Raw genomic sequence first — 20,057 nt, 5'->3', positions numbered from 1 at the left:
GCATAAGTATTATGATATTTCGGTCTCAATCATTATTTTTACAATAAGGGATTAAAAACGATTTGAATTTTAAACATTTCAACTAAATACATGTTTTTCTAAAGCTGCAAATTACGTTCTTGAAATTTAGTAACATTTTGAAAAATCAATTTTTTTGAAACCCGTTTTAATATTTAAAACTTTTTTTTGTTATAAATCAGCTGATGTCCTCTTATTATTATTTTGATGTTTTTGTTGAGTTATAGATTAAAAAATAAATAAGTTTATGCTTTGTTTTTAAATCTTTCTTCTTCAATAAAATTACCATATGAAAATCCCTTCGATTATAAAAAGCCTAAACTATCCATACTAGAAATTTAGGGGACTTATTCCATTTTAAAGTTGTTGCACAATAAAGCAAATGTTAAAGATTATAAAACATTTTGAAATAAATGTTTTTTTTTAAATCTTTTCTGAAGTCATAATCTTATAACTCAAAGAAATTGCTTTAAAAACTGACGAAGTTGCTTTTAAACTTTTTGTAATTACAAACATTTACTGAAATTTATCATAAATAAAAACAGACATTAGCTTAATTTAGACTCTTTATTTTATATTTTCAACACAAATTATAACAAAAATGAAACATCGTGCGTCAGACGCCGTGCTTCGCTTTGTAGACATAAACGTTAAACCATTTATTCAGTGCGCCCCTAATTTGTCTGCTTTCTTGTTGTTGTTGTTGTTTTGTTATTAATTGATTGAACCTGATACTTTTTCTAATGATCTTCTGGCGCTATGTTATGATTTCTTTCATTACCTTCATCAAATTTTTCAGTATTTTCTTTCGGGATTTAAAAGGAGGAGTGTCTGTGTTATGTATTTCGATTCTCCCCCCAAAATGCATTATCAACAATTATTCATTAATCAGAAAAATTTCAAAATTACCATCAAAACAGTTTATGTTCGTTTGGGTAAAAAAAAAAAGAAAATAAATAAGAAAAATGAAAATAATTCATTGATGACTTCGATGTTGTTTTGATGTTATGACTTTGTGCCTTTCTTTTCCTTTGGAAAAACTGTCTTAATTCTTTTGAAAATATAGTTCAGGAGTTAGAGTTTTTAATCTTGTTTAATCAAATGAGGATTAAGTTTTTTACAAAAGCCTAAGATGGAGATCAATTACTAGCTATGCCTTATTTGAAATATTTTGCAGTTCAAGATATTTAAAATGCTCAAAACTCCATTCTAAAAAAAGGATCTTGTTTCATAAAATTTCTAATATCTTGATTCATAAAATTTTAAATTTCTTTATTGAATCACGCTTCTTTCGATTTGATATTAAAGAAAAAAAAAGAGGCTGGGATGCGACCCACACTGATAACTTCTCATCGCATCTGTCGATTTGTCTTTCTAAAAAGTTTGTAGGTTTTCGTGTTCTGCTAAATAAGTTGGATTTTACCAGATGTCAATAACATTATTCTTCGTTGTCCAATCGCATGCAAGCCGTGTCTTGTAATAGTAGAATGTCCTCGTTCCTCCCTGTTGACAATGGTGTGCCCGAAGGATCAATCCTTGGACCTTTACTGTTTCCATTGTTCATTAATAATCTGCCCTCTGTTTTTTATTCTTACTGTCAGTTTCATTCCTATGCAAATGATGTCCAATTATATATTAGTTTTCCTGAGCTGATGCTTAGGTTGGGTAATGGTTAGGTTATAGTGACTGTCCAAGATGGAAACGGACACACTTAGGCCAGTTTAATGGCCCATTGTGATACCACATGAATCTTGAAGCTTCCTCCTAAGCTTAATGGAATGAGCTTGAGTCCCTTACGAAACGTGAGAGGCTGATTATAGCGATATGACTTAGATCGTTTGGATCGTTAAAGAAGAATTCTTCCAGGTAATTCCTGCATTTTCGAGTTAGAGCAGGGCATGTGCAGAGAAGATGAAGAACCGTTTCTTCCTCTTCCTTGTCCATACAGCTTCTGTAAAAGTCATTTAAGAATACGCCTAGGCTCGTGACGTGCTTTCTTATTAGACAGTGTCCGGTTATGACATCTATTATCGAGCTTATATGCGATCTGCTTATAAAGACCAAGCACCTTGAACGTTTTAAATCCAGTGTTTTCCAGATGTTTTTTGTGACTTGACACGTGGTGATGTTGTTCCACCTGGTGCCTGCCCTCATCACAGCGTCTTGCATTAGCAGCAGTTTACAAGCATGGGTATGCCAGTACTTGTCAAACGTGATTAGATGGGCTGTACTGTACCATTCCTGGCGAGTTCATCTGCCTTACAGTTACCTGTAATGTCTCTATGACCCGGCACCCAGCAAAGGTGAATATTAAGCTGTTGCGCCATCTCCATTAAAGATGATCGACAGTTATAGACTGTTGTAGAGTTTGTAGAGACAGAGTCCAGAGATTTGATAGCGGCCTTGGTATCAGAGAAAATACGGATATCACATGTTGATATCAAGTTTTCTTTAAACCAGGACAAGACTTTCTTTATCGCCAAAAGTTCCGCATGGAACACGCTACAATGGTTGGGAAGGTGGAATGAGAGACTTAATTTCAGTCATTCAGAGTACACATCTGCACCAACCCCTTCTTTGGTTTTTGAGCCATCTGTGTAAAAATGGATTGACTCATCCTCCAAGAATGTCCTATCCTCCTAAATAGATCTGGGAGGTATAGAAAGCTGGAAGTTTCTGTCGAATTGCAGTTGGGGGATGGTGTAGTCTGTGTGCTTTGGAATTGATTCTAAATACCTTAGAATTACTGCGAGGAAGCTGTGAGGCGAACAGCAGAGCTTGCAGCTATTTGCTTGCTAAATATGTCAAGAGGTGTAAGGTAGAGCAAGGTATCCAGTGCCGCAGACGGGGTCGTGGAAGCGATCCGCTTATACACAGGCAGGCTGAACGTTGGACTTTATTTAGCTTATCCCTGTTTTCACCTTTTTCTAAAGCAGTCCCCCATACTGCCACACCGTACGTTAAAATCGGTCTGATTACCGATGTGTATAGCCAATGCGTGATTCTGGGTTGTACACCCCATTTATTACCAATAGCTTTTTTGCAAGAAAAGAGAGCTACAGTAGTTTTTTTGACTTTTTCCTGTACGTTGCGTTTCCAATTTAGTTTTTTGTCTAAGACAAGACCCAGTTATTTAGCCTCGTCTGAGAATTTTAACTGGATTCCTTTAATATAGGGAGGGTTGACAAATGGAATTTTGTATCTAATCGAAAATAAGACCAGATCGGTTTTGTGTGGGTTAACACCCAGTCCACACCGATCAGCACAAAGTATTGGTCTGTCCAAGGCATTTTGTAAGAGTTTTTTAGGATGTTAAGATGATTTCCTGAAGTCTGCTTTAGCAACTTCGTCCGCATAAGCTATCACTCTAAAACCCTCCACTTCCAGACTAGTTAGGATTTCATTCACCACTAGGTTCCAGAGGAGAGGGGATAGAACACCACCTTGTGGTGTCCCTCCACTAATAAATCGTCTACTAGAAGAGTTGCCCAGTTTTGAATTAATTATTCTGCTAGTAAGCATTAAATGAATTAACTCCCGAAGCGAACTCTTTACATTTAGAGATGTTAGTGCAGATGGGATTACAGATGTGTCCACGTTGTTAAAGGCACCTTCTATGTCAAGGAAAGCAACCATGGTGAACTCTTTATGAGATGATGCTAAAGGATGCAATATCTAAAATGAACATTGATTTACAGGCAATACGTGATTGGTCGACACGAAACGGACTTAAACTAAATCCTGAAAAAACGTAAACTCTTCCAATTTCAATAAACAAACCAAACACAGATAATTTCCCTCCCGTTATGTTGAATAATAATTGTATTATTGAATATGTTGCCGAAGTTAGAAATTTAGGTTTGGTCTTTACAACAGGTTAAATTGGAATAACCATGTCGATACAATTGTTTCAAAGATCTAAGCTTCACTTGGAGGACTATCTGTTACTAAATCCGTACTACCTTTTTATATTAAATTAAAGCTGGTAAAAGCACTTGTCAAACCTATATTAACATAAGGGTGTGAGCTGTTTGCTGATCTTGATTCTCAATCAGCTCACAAACTAAAGATGGCATTTAATGCAATAGTTTGGTTTGTTTTTAACCTACGTAGGTACGATCATATCTCTTTTCAAGCTCGTCCGCTTTTCAAATATCGTTGTTGTATTTTACTCTTCAAATTGATTGTTAAAAAGACTCCGAAGTTATCTATTTTTGTTTCTAGTCATTCCATTTTATTGCACTCGTCCACCTTTACATGTTTGACATCGCGCAGGCAGTTTTTCGTTCATGCTGTTAGACTTTGGAATAACAGAAAGTTTCAAGCAATTTGTTTTGAATATTTCTCAAACTTGACCTGAACATACTTTTAAAATAATCATTTTCAATTTTATTATCCTTGCGTCTTGATTCAGGTATCTTTTGTCTTTTTTTCTGAAATCTTTAATTCTTAATTTTAGTCTATTTTTACTAAAAAATTATACACAATACAAATTGTACAAACATATCTGTAAAAATCTTTTATTTCGACTCTAGAGACCTTGAAACGTCCAGAAATGTCAAAATTTTCAATTCAACAAATCGGACTGATTACAATAACTTCTTTTCCATGGGAAGTTAAAAAAGAACTCTCCAACAGTGGAAGGCCTTTTTAAAAAAAAATATGGTAAGCAGGATAATCAACCCTGCGTCTTTGACTATAAGTAGCCCATTATGATCGCATGCCCTGTATTTTATTACTTAAACATAAGGTAGATATATTTTTAGATATTGATGTTTTTTTTTTTTGTTTCATCGTCTGACTGTAGTATGACTGTACTGCAAAGTTGTTTTTGTTATATATTCACTTTTTTTTCTGTCCGAAGAAGTTCTTCGTGGCAAATGCGGCGCTAGCTGATATAACAATAATATCGAAAGTCATATTGTGCACACATGGCAGGATTACTTTGGGTTGACTTTGTCTATATACGAAATACGAAATACGATTTCTTTGTACATATAATCGCTTCTAAGGATATCCCTTTTATTTCTTTACTCTTCTTATATTTTCATTTCATTCCAAAAGGACGACGACGATAATATAGGAAATCCTTGTAAAATGTTGGTCTTGTGTGAATTCTTCAATTTGTTCTCTTGTATATTTATATGATATTGGAACTACATACATATGTATATGGTAGATTATTGCTTTGTTTGTTTTTAAGAGCTGGAGAAGAGATTGCATCCTTTTTATTTTTTTGGAGGAAAAGAAGAAGAAGTGTGAACAAAATACTATTGATTTAATGTTTTATTATTGTTTTGTTTGTTTGTCTTGTTTTTTTATTTTTTGTTTGGTTTGTCTTGAGATAGTTTTTTCATCTTGAGTTGAGATTATGTTGATCAAAAAGATTTGAACTTTTGTTTTGTTATCGTTTATAGAATCTTTGTATCATATGATCTTATTAGGGTTGGATTGTCTAAATGAGATGACGACAATTCTCGTATTTTAGACTTTATGCAGTAATCGTTTGGCGTAATGGCTCTTTTGGGTAGGCTTGTCATATTTTCAAGCTGATGATGAGATGATGGTCTGAGAATTAAATCACAGACCTTCTCAAAGCAAAACTATTTTTGTCAAGGATGTAGGAGACAACTAATAGGAGACTGGGTTTCGTAATTTTAGTTGACAGTAGAGCTGCCTGTATATACGAGTAGATCCTGTGGAGTCATTCAATTGGGTGTCTCCTTGTTTTATGTTCACTGTGGAAATGAGCAGGTATAAAAAAGCTTTTGAATCATCCTAACTATAACACAAAAGGTTAAGTTCCATTCCACATTCTTTTGTCAAATTTATCCAATCATCAAACCAGCTTGTTTTGGTTCATATTACTTGAAGCGCTGCTACATATATCTTCGGAAGACTATTATTGCGACTTTCATTTTTAGAGTTCGTATGAACATTGGTGATAATCTTTATTGGGTGCAGTCTAAAAATTCGATAAATAAAGTATCGGAGAAGTTTCTCAGCTGTTTCGTATTGTTTCGTTCCCCAAGTTTATGTAGCGTAAAACACGACAGACTCAATTACCGTTTCTAATATCTTAAACTTGCTGCTATGTTCAATACTTAAGTTAGAAAAACATCTTTTCAAAGTTGCACTAATTGCACCTTTAGCTTTAACTAGTTTCTCTCTTAGATGAATGCTCAAATTTTTTGTTAAGCGAACTCCAAGGTATTTGAATTCCGTGAAAACTTCAATGACCTCCTCCTTTAAAAATCAAAATTTTGGACTTATTAAGATTCACCATCAAATTCCAAAGCTGACAAATTTTGATACAGGCGGTTTATCATTTACTGCAATGATTCAGTTGATGCTGCCAGCAGAACAATGTCGTCCCTTAACAGTGGTCAACCGTGGCATAACCTTGACCAAGTTCCCTTTTTTATGAATCGGAAAAAATGATGGACTCCTTGAATTCTAGTGGTATTATTCCTGTTTCGATGAGATTGTTATAAATAGTTGTAAGTCGGTTGATTAGCTCTGCAGTGTCACACTTATAAAATTCTATTCGTATGCCATTCGGTCCGCGTGCTTTACCATCTTTAAGTTCCATTACAGCTGAAATCACTTCTTTGTGTCTTATTGAAGCATCAAGAGTTTCAGTTTTAAAACCCGGAGTAGCGTATTGAAAAACAAGTTTCCCATCTGTTGGATTCAAAAAACTCTGAAACTAAAATGGATTGAAAACGTTTTTCCGTTCAGTTGCTTTGTCAGTTAAAAAGTTACCAGTTTTCAATGACTTTTTTTTATCGATATATCAATACTTGTAAATTAGTGAACAATTATTTGCATTTATTAAATGTTTAAAGTATTTATCATCTTCTGTATGCATTTTAAATGAATTCTATTAAAACACTTGAGATATTCAGAGAAACATTCTTATGATAAACAATGTTTGCTAACACCATTTTGGTCTACAGTATTCTAAGTTTACAATAACTTGAAATGCCCAAATTAAGACATAAAATTATTACAAAACAGTATCATAGAATTTTGATCATTCATAATTTTGAAAAACAGTTTTTGATAATTTGAAACATTTGTAAAAGTTTTTTTTTCTAACAAAATTAAAACCCGCAAAAAATTGGTAACAACTGATATTCGACGAAAAGAAGATTTTGACTTTGAACTTATTTCATGTCATCCCAAATATTGGTACTAGAAACAACAATTGACAATATTTTCTACGAGAATTAATGTCTGAAGAAAAATATTACTAAATTGATTAAAAGTCAAACATTTTTCTTAAAGGCTTAAAATTAAGTTTTAACCCTTTATAGTAGTTTTTTAGCTTAACAATAAATATTATTAAGGTCGAACATTTGTAAGGCCTTCAATGTCAAGTTATCAGTGGGAGCTGCAATTAAGCTTCATTTTCAACTTCCTATAGAAAGTTGTAATCGGTTTAATTTTGATATTTTTTGACGTTTAAAGAGCCCTAAGATCTAAATCTAAATTGAGTCATTTTTTTAAATTATAGAAATTAAAAAATGTAACCGTTTAAATTTAAAAAAATTATCTGCTTTCGATTAGGCTACTATTCCAGATTATGTGGTTAAAGTTTTAGTTCGAAACTCTAAGTATTTCGTGATTGACACAGATATTAAGTCGGTAACGATTACGATGGCTCTGTTAAGGTTTAGTAGAATTTTTTGAAACTTCTTGCATTTTTGAATCCCTGTTTTTATATAGTGTTCAAAGGTGTATGTGGGTTCGTGGGTCAGAGTGTACATGTTTTTTTAGACCAGTAATGTAACAACTTTCAGGCTTACTGGTGTCATGTTTTTACACTTTGCAGTAGAGATATATAAAAAAGTTCTTAACCTATTACGTTCCCATAGGAAGTTATTGTAATAGGTCCGATTTGTCAAATTAAAAATTTTGATATTTCTCGACGTTTCAAGGTCTCTAGAGTCGAAATAAAAGATTTTTAGAAAGATGTCTGTGCGTGCCTGTACGTCCGTACGTTCGCGACGTTTTTTTTGTCGTCCATAGCTCAAGAACCAGAAGAGATATCGATTTCAAATAAATTTTGAAATACAGATAATAAGGCAGAAAGATGCAGAAAGGGCTCTCAACAAAATTTCGTTGGTGGTTTTTATTACCATAGCAGTTTGAAAAAAAGGTGAAAATTTTTGTTAACCCTAAATATCTTACAAACCAAAAACGCTAGAGACTTGAATTAAATTTTATATAATATATTGTAACGTGATCCATTTAACGGTTTTTTTATAAATAAAAAAAAATGAAAAAAAAATTTGTCACATCTAAAATTTTACGACTAAAATATGATTTCATCTCCAAAACAATTTTGTGCAACGAGGAATAATGTTTTTGACATCTGATAAAATTTTGAGAAAAATCGAATTGACAGTTTAAAAAAAAATGAAAATCTAAAAAAAACATTACTCAAAATTGGTAAAAATTGAATATCGATTCAAATATCTTTTCAAAACTTTGAAATATTGACTGTAGTTTACTTTAATCTTTCAAAAAAGATTGTTGTCAACATTCAGTAAAATTTTGAAAAAAATCGAATTGACAGTTTTTTTTACAAAAAATAATAACCTAAAAAAAATGTATAAAAGTTGGTAAAAATCAATATTTTCGAATCAAATAGCTTTTCAAAAATTAAAAATATTGGCTTCAAAATTATTTTATTTCACAGAAAATATTGTTTCGATATTCGTTAATTTTTATATAAAAATCCAACTTTTCGTTCCGACTGACGGAATGGGAACGCTTTTTTTATTTATTAGGATGAAATGCTTTTCTATATGTTATCTGCGGAATTAAAAAAAAGTCTGATTTTTACTACCATTTTATTAACTAATAGTTTTTAAAAAGTAATATTTTTTCAACTATAATTTAGTACCTAAATTTTCGAATTTGAAATGTTCATGTTTTACATAGAACAAATATGCTTAACAAAGAAAACAAAAAAAAAATTACGCAATCAGAATCCCAACTTGCCGAGACTGTACCTCAAAACAAGGATTTCTTAGCTATTTGAAATTTTTCGTTTGTTCGTTAAAAAAAAACTTATGACTTATGTATGAATTATTAATTATTAATTATGACTTCTGACTTCTGACTTATGACTTAGGACTTATGACTTATGACTTATGACTTATGACTTATGACTTATGACTTATGACTTATGACTTATGACTTATGACTTATGACTTATGACTTATGACTTATGACTTATGACTTATGACTTATGACTTATGACTTATGACTTATGACTTATGACTTATGACTTATGACTTATGACTTATGACTTATGACTTATGACTTATGACTTATGACTTATGACTTATGACTTATGACTTATGACTTATGACTTATGACTTATGACTTATGACTTATGACTTATGACTTATGACTTATGACTTATGACTTATGACTTATAACTTATGACTTATGACTTATGACTTATGACTTATGACTTATGACTTATGACTTATGACTTATGACTTATGACTTATGACTTATGACTTATGACTTATGACTTATGACTTATGACTTCTGACTTGTGAGTTACAAGTCAACTTATGAATTATGAATTATGATGTTTCTTTCTAAAAGAAAAAAACTGAAGAAATATTGAGCCTAGTTAAGCATTTCACAGTCGTGTAGTGCGGCTAAAGAAAGAATGTCTGTACTTAACAGTACGTCCGAAACTAAGACTTTTCTTATCTTACACAAAACGTTGTTATTGATGTTTTGTACAACTTCAAGGTATATCGACAGAAGGTATGAATAGGAAGTTATTAGTGTAATAACACCCAATATCATGGAGAAAAAAAATCAAAGAAAGCAAAAATCAAATTTTTGAATTTAGTATTAGATTCAAATATTGAAAAGAACATTGTTCTAAATACCATTTTCGTAGTAAAAACATAAATAGGAACAGGTGTCATCTAGTTCTGGCTTAATAAATAAAACAAACAACCCTAAAAGTTCATATGTTTCATTTCCAATCTATGGCCTGTCAGTACATATTGTAACTATTTGGAAAAAGAACAAACTGTCAAATATGTGAAATCCTACTCTAAAAGAAAACAACTGTGTATAGTAGGAATAGAAAGAAGGGTAGAAAGAAAGGAATTGAACAGGGAAATGCAGAAAATGAATGAAAATCACCCAGACGGCTGCTGATAGATATGGTTGCATATTTTATATTCTTGTTTCAAAAAAAAGGGAAAACTCATTGGTGAAAAATGAAAATTCACCCCTCTCTCTATTCTATTTTTTCAACCCTCTTACAACACATAAAAATTCCTATAAAAATAATTAAGAAAAACAAAACCGACAAAAAAAAACATCCCTCAACCCAAAGCCATATCCAATCCATCTCAACATTTGGTCTTCATCACAAAATAGTACGAGTATTTCACCATCCATAATACAACTAAAAGCAAGGACCGGGTGTGAGGACGCATGTTGGGGGATGTTTTTCCTTCCTTTCCAAGAATACAATAAAAATCATCAACAACACACATCCAACACAACCAACAACTAACAACCACCACCATTCTTCGATGCCGCAACTGCATATCGATTTTATTCCCGCACTAACAGTTTCGCGTTCGTGGGAAACAGTACGTTAACGTTATACGGTTCCGGTGTCTGTTATCCTTAGAAATATCCTTACTAAATATTCTGTTTTTATTTTTCCTCGAGTCTACTAAGTTTCATTTCAAAAACGACGGTACACCACCGCTCCGCTGGCGCTGATGTGTAGTAGGAGTAAGTAGTAAGGTATCGTAGCACGTTGTTTTCATTCGGTATCGGTAAACTGCCCGAAAATAGGACTTCTCCAAAATACAGAGAGTACAATTTCAACAACTCAGGATATCCCCAACATTTTGGATTTTCGGTAAAAAGGATATTTTATAAATTCAAACACCAAGTTATTCGCAGGGGAAAAAACGGAACACCACAATTTTTCCCACACATTCCTATTGCCATTTTCAATAAACTCTAAAGAAGAGTTGGTTGGTGAAGAATTCTTTTAGGAATTTTCCCCCAATTGTGTCGATTGTGTTACTGGAGTCAGGTCGAAGTGTCGACGGTCCGTTCGGTGAATAGAAAATTATTTTTTTCCAAAGAAAAACTTGGAAAATTCCTTTAAAAAAATATAAATTTTCCACAAAACCAAACGTTTGTGATTTCGCCAAAAACGAATTCGTATCCGGAAAACGTTCCGTAAACGGTTTAGTGATTGATTTAGTGAAAAGAAAAAAAGGAAAAACAGGAAAAATTGTGAATTTTCCTCAGTTGAGTATATATGTATATGTATATGTATTACCACCAGCCAGCCATATAGCGCGGGGGGGCTGGCTCGTTTAGTTTAAAGGGAAAAGAGTAGAGTTTCTATGTTAAAGAAAAGAAGAAAAATCTAATTTATCCATGTTTAAATTTTGATCCTTTTTTTTTTTGCTTTGCAATTTTCTTCCATTAATTTTGTGTGAAAATTCAATCAATAAGAAAAAAGTGTTCCATACAAAAAAGCAGAGAAAAAAAATCAATTTGCAAATAAAAAGTAAAAAATAAAAGTTCCTGTTCCTGTGAACGATAAAACCAAAATTTATAGTTTACAAATGGATTAAACCATCATCACATCTCATCATCGAAAAGGATTTAGGATTTCCAATCGGATCCACGCAAACCTTTTGGGATTACTTACAGATTTTGTGCAGCCGATCCAATAAAATCAAAAAAACAAAAAAAAACATGGATGAAAACGTAAGGAATTGTTGTTTTAATACCTTTTAGCAGACATCATGATTCCTCTTATTGGATGGATGGATGAATGAGGGAGAGATGGAAAGTTGATAATGATTTTTAAGGATTTTGAAAAATATCCCTAAAGCATCCTGTTTATATTTTCCCTAATTAAATGTCTGTTAATTTCTAAAAAGAAGTTCTTAAAAACCACCTAAATCCACATTAGATTAAGAAGAATCAAAGGAAAAGTAGAAATAAAAAAAAGTCTTAAAGAAAATTTTTACTCATTCCGAGGGCAACACACCTTAGACTCATACATAGCCATAGGAAAAAATCGATCGATTTCTTATCAGGAGAGGAAAACTCCAACCCACCGCACCGCGCCGATACAACGATACCAACGAACGAAACCAACCCCAACCCAAACCAGAACCCTAACCCAAACCCGAACCAGAACCAAAAACCCAACCAAACCTATGAACGAACGAATGTTGAAACACGGACCCGACCTGAAAGTTTGCATGTATTGCAAATATGTGCACACACAATGGGCACGGGCAGGGGGCGCTGCTGTTGTTGCTGCTACTGCTCTGCTGCTCGTGCTGGTACTCTTGGTCCTGGTGCTAGTCTTGGGCTCTGGGATGGTGGCGGAGTTCTTGTCGTTGTCGGTTCGGTTCGGTGCTGGATGCTTTGCTAACAGACTTGTGAGCTCTTTTACCCTTAAACCGTGATCCGGTAAAAAGTGTAGCCAAAAAGAGGAAGAAGAAGAAAAAAGGTTCTTTTTAGTCTTTTTTTCCAATTTGACAAAAGAAGACTCTTCCACCCTGAAATATTGGTGAAACACAAGGTCCATTCGGAAATGAAACAAAAAAAAAAGAAGAGAGTGTACTTTTTGACAGTTCGAGTGCATGCGTACTTGCAATCACAAAATTTGTAGTTTTTTTTTTTTTGAATTTTCAACAATGTTTTTTTTTTCTTTCTCCCACTGTATGAATTTTCAAAAAATTTATGTTGACTGATTGTTTTTTCTGTTTGTTTTGTTCTTTCGTTTCTTTCTTTCGTTGTTGTAGAAATCTCGCAAATTTTTGAAAGAGTATTTCGAGAAGATTCTTATTTTTTTTTCGATACCATTTTCGAAGGAAAGCTCTTCCTTCCTTCCGTTTTCGTCTTATATTTTTTTTTGTTTCAAAGACGTCTCCCAAATTTTGAGAATTCGGTCTTATTCTTCTCTCGTTTTGTGGTGTATTTGGCGCTTATTTGAATTTAATGGGATTGTTTCAGACATTGTAAGTTGTTACTAAAGTCTTTTGGGGGTGCTGTGATGTAGGCTTGGAATGAGATGACACATTCTATATCGACTTTGTATAGACGGGTTGATTTTGAAGAAGGAAGACAAATGTATTATGTGGAAGTTGTGATATAATGGTATTTAGAATGGATTATCGTTTGTATAAGTTTATGTTGACAATCTTCTTGAAAGATTTTGAATGATTTTTTGAGCCTTTTATGACATTGAAGTTACCTCTTGACAAAAAGTTCAACAGTTGATATAAGAGTTCATCAATATTGAATATTGAGGATTTATTAATACATTTTTCAAGTTCATAAAAAAAATAGTGGATCTGGTTTACGGTAGAAACTCTTGACAAAATTTGTAATTTAAGTCGATTAAATGGAAAACATTTTAAAAAGTTGTATTTTTTAACACATTTTTAACTAGGAACTGCAGAAAGTTCAATGAATAAAATAAATATATTTCAAATTTCTCTTTTATTGGTATTTTTTAATCAAGCTTATCGAGAAAAAACACCGATTTCAGGATTCAGAATTCAATAACCTCGTAAGCGATTACACATACGTTCCGTACTTAAATCTTGTCTAAAGTGCTCCTTTAAAAAGGTCTTTTAGGATGTTTTTGAAGTAAGTGAAAAATTAAGCATAGGATTTAAAAATATATTGTGTGATGATTTTCCTATCTTTAAACAGGGTCTTCATTTGAAAAACCTTGAGTTTTCTGTATTCATAGTTTCAATCAGAATTTTGATTTTTAACATTATTATTCAATAAAAGTATTCAAAAACTTGGTGAAGCATGGGCTTTTTATAATTCTAAAGCAGAAGCAATTTAAAACCATTGTTACATTTTTCTGTTAAAAGGCGTTTTAGAATATTGGTTTTCCAATTTTTAAAGATTAATTTGTAATGTTTTTAAATATTTATTCTAATAAATATTGAGGATTTTTCCATAGTAATAAAGGTACTGAAAATATTTTTGCTGTATATCAAAGACAGTGTGTAACAATTTGGAAAATTGTTACCAAGAAATTCTAACTTTATGTAGAAGTTCATTAAAAGGAACTTTTTTCTTGGACAAATTAAAGTATTTTTGACTGTAGTTTTTCGACTTATGAGGCTAACTCGGCTGTTAAGTTAGCATTGCCACCGTTGTTTTTTTGCAAACAAGCACTTAAATTTTTTTTCTTCAAGTAAAATTTTTGAAATGTTAGTTAAAGCTTGAGAAACATGTTAAGGTAGCCGTAAAAAAGCTAATATAGTATGTTTTTTTTAGAGTGATACTTTAAAAAGCCTTAAAGTGAAAAGGATTTCAAAAATGGATTCGAAATAATGACATCAAAAACCTTAGTAGTGGTTTAATTAAATTGGAACTTTGACCAGAGTTATTTATTAGCATAATCGTCCAGTAATCGGATGAATCTTTGATATATTTTTGGAAGTCGTTACACTAGGAACAATACAAAAAACATAATTTAGAACTCAACTTAAAAGCCGTTTATATTTTCACTTTTCAGACTACCAATCTCTTCATTAAAGAGGAATACCTGCTATTTCAAAAGATATATAACCTAAAAGTTAACTAAGACCTAATGTTTTAGGATTCGAATAAAAACAATTATTAAATAAATAAATTAGTTGTAGCAACAATCCCTTGAAACTAGGGCTTAGTGACTTAAAACTCTCGACCATTCCTGTGGGAGGGTAATGCTGTCAGGGATAGAGGGGACCTACAGTTTTAACACGAATTTGAACGGCTAATTTGAGAAAGCACTTTTCATGACAAGAATTACTCTTGGAGAATTGGTCAATTCCTCGCAAGAAGCAGTACTCGTGAAAGAAACTTTAGAAGGAACAGGCAGGGATTGAACTCAAGACCTCTGGCGTGAAGCACAAACCATTATGCTATGGGTACTACACAACAATTTTTTTCACCAATATTTATATTAGTAGAATGTCAGAAATAGTGTATTTTTTCGTTTTAATTACTTTATTCAAGAATTTTTTTTCAAGTTCATACATATTGTCACTTTTTAAACAGCTTTTAAAAAACAACACTAACAATATTGAAACATTTACGTCATTCTAACTTTGTTGTGATTCCCGATTCAAAAAGACACCTGTCTTCCCCTTCTTCGTTTTGTAGCGAAAGTTTAACCTTGAGCCCATTTCTAACTTACTGTGAAGCACATAAATACGTGCTTTAGCCGTACTATTCGAATGTGGAACTATTAACGACATCTCAGGCATTTAAAGGGTATATAAAAACAACCTTTGGGAGTACACTAAAGTATAAATTTATAACGTAGAACATAAAATCTCTTGTGCCTCAGGGCTCTATCTTGTCTACTATTCTTTTTTATTAATTATGGATATAGTGTCTTTATGTACTTTTTTTTTTTATTTTGTATGCATAAATGCGTATCCCTTCTTTAAAAATGTTCATGCTAATGTTCTTTAGGACATTTTATAGTAAAATTTTGTTGCTTCAAAGTTGAGTTTCTTAGCAAAAGTCTTCGATTTAAACTGAATTTCACAACTCCATAAATTTTCTAACTCACAAATTCTCCTATCAGTCTTTTGATATTCTAGTAATCAATAAATCTTTGAACATTTACTTTATATTTTTAAATAAATTTAAACTTGCTTTAGAAAGGTTTTGTAAACGGTCTGATTTGTCGAATTAAAAAAATTTTGACGTTTCAAGGTCTATGAATCGAAATAAAAAAAATTGTATGGAATTACCTAGTATGTATGCGTGTGTTTATAAATCCGTAAGTTCCTAATAGGGCCCATACACTACACATGCATGCATGCACATGCCAGTGACTGTGCATGCAAACTGCGAGGGTATGGCGTAGCATGTGTGGTTGTGCATGCGGCATGAGTGATTTCAAAAAATTTTGATATTTTTTTGTTTGTGCATGCAAGCATGTGTAGTGTGTGGGCTAATTTGCTCATTCAAGCGGTGGATTTCGATAAAGAAATTTTAAATCTTCGAACGTTTGTCCACTTGCCAGGAAACGAAGTGTCAACGATAGCCGCTCATGGGGAGAAATAGGTTCTCGGAGTTTCGTTCTTGTTTTTATTATCATTTGAGTTACTTTATCCAAAAGTTCCGTATAATTTTCTTTTTCCATTCTTAAACAATTATTATAATCGCTCGTCGATGATTCCTCTAGTGATTTTAATAATTTAACATGGCTTACTTTGTTTCTCTTTTTCAACCATTCAACACAATCATTTCTTTTTATTCTTTTTTTTTATTGAAAATGCAATCAAAATAGCTGCTGCAGCAGACTTTGTGTCTGATATTTTGAAGGTGTTCGTTCCTCAACGATGTTCAAACGACTAAAGAATGCACAGTTTGCATGAGTAGTGTATGGTTGAAACATGACTGTGCTAATTTGTGATTGTGCATGCATGCATGTGTAGTGTATGGGCCCTATAAGTTCCGAAAACATTTTTTTGTCGGCCATATCTCAATAACCACTAAAGATATGGACTCAAAATACATTTTTTTTACTGATAATAAGATCAAAAAATGCAGAAAGGACTTACAAAAATTAAATTGGCTTTTTTTACTATACATTTTTTTTTTGAAGTGAAGAATGAAGTTTGAAAAAAATTATGTCACTTTGAAGAAATTACGAAATTAATTGTGAGCATTCCAAAATTACGTTTTTATCATTTGGTAAAATTTTTACAGACATCGAATTCATTGTTTTTTTTTCGCATAAATTGATTTTCGACTAAAATATCTGTGAAACAAATTCACAGATATTGAAATCAAACTTATTTTATCATATCCTACACATTTTTGTTTTATATTATTTGATTTTTAAGAAAAACCAAATTATCAATTTGTTAACAAAAAAAAAGGAAATTTATTAAAACAACTAAAAAACTGAAAAAATGGTTATATCTTATTGCCTCCAAATTGTTTTTATCTCACACAAAATGTTATTAATGATATTATGTAAGACTTTAAGATATATCAAGAGACGGACAAGAATAGAAAGTTATCAGTGTGAGTTGCCTCCCAGCTTCTTTTCAAATATTCTTAAACAGTAAAAATAATCACTAATAATTAACTCTAAGCTGCTATAAAAACAAAAGTTCCCAAGAAAATAGACTATACTCGTTTTGATAATAATTCATAATTCTCCGCTTGAGTTTGGGTCAACATTCGGTTTTTTTTTCAAATTCTGTTCAAAATTAAGTTTCACATAATGCTTCAAACAAATATTCCAAAAAATGTCAGAAAGTAGGTGAATTCAAACCTACCAGTGAGTGTTATGACTCCACCTGCTTTTCAGCGCTTTAGTGAACCTATGGAACTAATCTTTTTTCACACTCGTACTGTGGTGAGAGTCCTAAAGAATCTTTAAATTCATAAATCCGCTGGCCCGGATGGTGTCACCGCTATTGTTCTGAAGATGTGTTCTTCAATGCTGGCAAAACCACTGCTTAAGCTTTATCACCTGTCCTACTCCTCAGAGCTTGTTCCGAGCGGATGGAAAACCGCTATTGTCCAGCCTTTTCCCAAAAAAAGCGAATCTTCCCCATCCTCTAATCACCAACCGATTGCACTTACGTCTCTTCTTTCCAAGGTCATGGAAACGCTGATTAATTATCAGCTCAAGAAATATCTTGAAGAACGGAAGCTTCTAAATGAGCCGACAATACGGCTTTGGTAGCAATAGGTCCACTGGTGATCTCGTGGTTTATCTCACCGAACAGTGGAGCAAATCTTTACATCGTTTTGGAGAAAGTAAGATTATTGCACTTGATATTTCAAAAGCATTTGATAGGGTTTGGCATCAGGCTCTCTTATCGAAAATGCGTGCTTTCGGTTTTCATGAATCCCTGCTTCATTGGATTAGTAATTACCTTTCGGATCGTTCAATACAAGAAGTATTGGATTGATTTAAGTCTGAAAACCATAAAATAAATGCTGGTGTGCCCCAGGGCTCTGTTTTATCTCCAGCACTCTTTCTCATTTTTATTAATGATCTTCTGTCTGCAACAACTAATCCAATACATTGTTTCGCTGACGATAGTACTCTCAGCTTTTCATATTCGTTTTCAGACTCACATCCCTCTTCTTCGGATTCCGACCTAAATTGCATTGTACAAGGGGGAATAAGAATCCGAGTGGAATTTAATGCTTCGAAAACGCAATGCTGTCTTGTATCGTTAAAGAGAAATATACCCCCCTTGCCATTATCCATAGATAGCATTTGGATCGAGGAGACTGAACATCTCGATATTCTCGGGAATTAGATCACCACCTTTTGTGGAACGATTACATACGCGATGTTGGCAAAAATGGCGCAAGATGTTTGTGTTTTCTAAGGCGATGCAAGAAGGTTTTCTGCCTCCTCTGATCTGGCTGTTCTCTACAAAACTTATATACGTCCAAAGCTTGAGTATATCTCCCATCTTTGGGCTGGTGCTCCTGCAACTTACTTTAGCCTATTGGATACTATTGAACGTGGAGCATTTTGATTAATTGGTGATAACACCATCATCGGATCATTTACTTCGCTTGAACATCGTCGAAATGTTTCTTGTCTCACACTCTTTTAACATTATTTTAATGGTTTATGCTCTAGAGAAATAGCCAGCTGCATTCCTCCCCTTAAAAAGTTCAACCATAATACTCGCGCTTCTAGGAATGCTCATCAATATACCCTCGAGTCTAACTTCGGTCGTACTGTCAAGTACAGAGATTCGTTCCTTAGCCGTACTACACGAATGTGGAATACCTTACCACACTCTGTCTTTCCCAGCTATTGCAATATTCAGGAATTCAATACCAATGTGCACCGACACCTCCTTTCAACCCCTCTCTCCCCTTCCTAGTGCTCACACTGTGTCTTCATAATAAGGGTAGCTATCCCTTTGAGTGTGCGCTTATTATAAAAAAAAAATCTAAATTCATGCGAGGCCAATATACAGTGCCTCTTGCTCGTCTTTTACTCTTTTCAATACCTGGGTAGCCATTGTGAATATGTCCAAGAATCGTTTTTGTCATCTTCACTGGTTGCTGACAGAATTTTATCAAACATAGGTTTTGTAATGGTAAGATTTTACTTAATAAGACCAACGTTATCTTTATTTCCTTATCTATTGGACTTTCCTCTTAATGACATAATAGTGTTTTGGATTTAACATCTTTTTACCCGGCTTATATATAACTTCTAAGTCATAGGCTTGAAGACGAAGCTTCATTCTCTGTAACCTTGCCAGAAAATGTGCCAAGTCTTTCTTAAATAGAGGTATGAGAGGTTTGTGGTCAGTTTCTACCACTATTGCACCGAAGAGAATCGCATAGAGTTCTTTCTCTAAAGCTGAACCTATTTGACGACAATCTTGCAAAACACATCCCCCTACCGTAAACTGTGAAGCATCGACAGATAAAATAATAATCTGCATTTTTCTAACTTTAAAAAACATAACGGTAATTTTGTTTAGAAAAAATCATGCGAAATAAAAAGTTATATTTTTCTTTCAAAAAAAAAGTGTAAATATTTTAACACAATATATTTCGTGACATCTCATAGCTTCCATTGGTACGCACAAGAGAAATAAAACAAGCTGCTTTATTTAAAAGAACTAAAATAGGGTGACTAATATTTCGAAGTTCTTGAGGAGTTAAGTTAAATTACTGTCAAAAAGTGTCAATTTTCAAATATTTTAACTATTGACACTTGAACAGCAGTAGCTCAATTAAACTGAACGTCAAATTTAGACAACAATTTTAGCTGTTAAATATGTGGTAAATCGGATGAAGAATTCGATTGTAAAATTAAGATTTCAGTCAGTAAATAATTTTCAATTCAATTAGTTTCTTCTTCATTGTGGCAAAATTCCACAACATTTGAATCACCCTGTGAACTGTACATTATTTAAAATTAACAATTTTCCACGGTGGAATTGACTTTGCCTCCTTTCAAATCCACGATA

The 20,057-nt window shown here is 32.9% G+C and overlaps 1 protein-coding gene across 1 annotated transcript in view; it reads left to right on the top strand.

Annotated features, from left to right (window-relative positions):
* The first annotated feature begins 10,660 nt into the window (after nt 1-10,660).
* The window catches only part of LOC129948984 (neural-cadherin), a 943,200-nt gene continuing 933,803 nt past the window's right edge, over nt 10,661-20,057 (top strand). The window contains exon 1 of the mRNA XM_056060154.1: nt 10,661-11,811. The gene's annotated coding sequence lies outside the window, so the exon portion shown is untranslated. The remainder of the gene's footprint in view (nt 11,812-20,057) is intronic.

This window comes from Eupeodes corollae, chromosome 3 (genome assembly GCF_945859685.1).
Source record: "Eupeodes corollae chromosome 3, idEupCoro1.1, whole genome shotgun sequence".
NCBI lineage: Eukaryota > Metazoa > Arthropoda > Insecta > Diptera > Syrphidae > Eupeodes > Eupeodes corollae.
Note: the sequence above shows the minus strand (reverse complement) of the source record. Positions and strands in the feature narration are given on the sequence as shown.